We start from the raw sequence: 1363 nt of genomic DNA on the forward strand, positions 1-1363 counted from the left end.
TAACACCCTCCCCCCACCACTGGTTTGCAATTAAAAAAAAAAATGTTTTTGTTGCTTTCAGAGAGGAAGGGAGAGGGAGGGAGGGAGAGAGAGAGAGAGAGAGAGAGAGAGAGACATCCATGATGAGAGGGAATCATCAATTGGCCACCTCCTGTACTTTCCCTACTGGGGATCAAGCCTGCAACCGGACATGTGCCCTGACCTGGAATCGAACCATGACCTCCTGGCTCATGGGTTGACGCTCAGCCATTTAGCAACACTGGCTGAACTGGTTTGCAAACTTTTCTAACAAGATTTTATAATTTTTCTAATCATAAAAAAGTTTTCTATGAATTGCTTTTGCTTCTAGATTTGAAATTAGACCAGTGCTACAAAAAAGAAAAAGTAGTTGCAGTGCACTCAGAGGTACCGGATCTGTCTCTTGCTTCAACAGTGTTTGGACAGAACAGACCCAGGGATTCCCCTTCTTCCAGCCTCCGGCCACTTTCCTGCGTCTCATTTAGTCACCACCTTCAGAACCACCTCCAGGACACTGGTTTTTTCCTACCTTAACTCCTTATTGCTAAACAACCATGAGCTCCCAAATTCATCAGAATTATTCCACCGAGGTGGAGGCTGCGGTCAATCGCCTGGCCAACCTGCATCTGCGGGCCTCCTATACCTACCTCTCTCTGGGCTACTATTTCGACCGTGATGATGTGGCTCTGGAGGGTGTGGGCCACTTCTTCCTCGAGTTGGCAGAGAAGAAGCGCGAGGGCGCTGAGCATCTCTTTAAGTTGCAAAACAAGCGTGGCGGCCGCATTCTCTTCCCGGATGTGAAGAAACCTTCCCAAGAACACTGGGGCAAAACTCAGAATGCCATGGAAGCCGCCCTGGCCTTAGAGAAGAACCTGAACCAGGCCCTTTTGGAGCTGCATGCCCTGGGTTCTACCTGTGCAGACCCTCATCTCTGCGACTTCCTGGAGAACCACTTCCTGAATGAGGAGGTGAAACTGATCATCAAGATGGGTGACCACCTGACTAACATCCGCAGGCTGGCTGCCCCCCAGGCTGGGCTGGGCGAGTATCTCTTCGAAAGGCTCATCCTCAAGCACGACTAGGAGCCTTTGGAGCCCAGAGGCCTTACAGAGGCCCCTCTGCATCCCCCTGTTGTCTTTGGCTTTTACTTGAGCCTCTTCCCGAAACTACTAGCCATTGTTTTAACCCAGGGGTCCTCAAACTACAGCCCGCGGGCCACATGCAAATACAAATATTGTATTTGTTCCCGTTTTGTTTTTTTTTTACTTCAAAATAAGATATGTTCAGTGTGCATAGGAATTTGTCCATAGTTTTTTTTTTAAACTATAGTCCGGCCCTCCAACGG

General features: G+C 48.9%; 1 pseudogene; it reads left to right on the plus strand.

Moving 5' to 3' along the window:
• Window positions 1-572: 572 nt before the first annotated feature.
• Window positions 573-1143, plus strand: LOC106726346 (annotated as a pseudogene).
• Window positions 1144-1363: the final 220 nt, after the last annotated feature.

Source organism: Myotis brandtii, unplaced genomic scaffold (genome assembly GCF_000412655.1).
Source record: "Myotis brandtii unplaced genomic scaffold, ASM41265v1 scaffold251, whole genome shotgun sequence".
Taxonomy (NCBI): domain Eukaryota; kingdom Metazoa; phylum Chordata; class Mammalia; order Chiroptera; family Vespertilionidae; genus Myotis; species Myotis brandtii.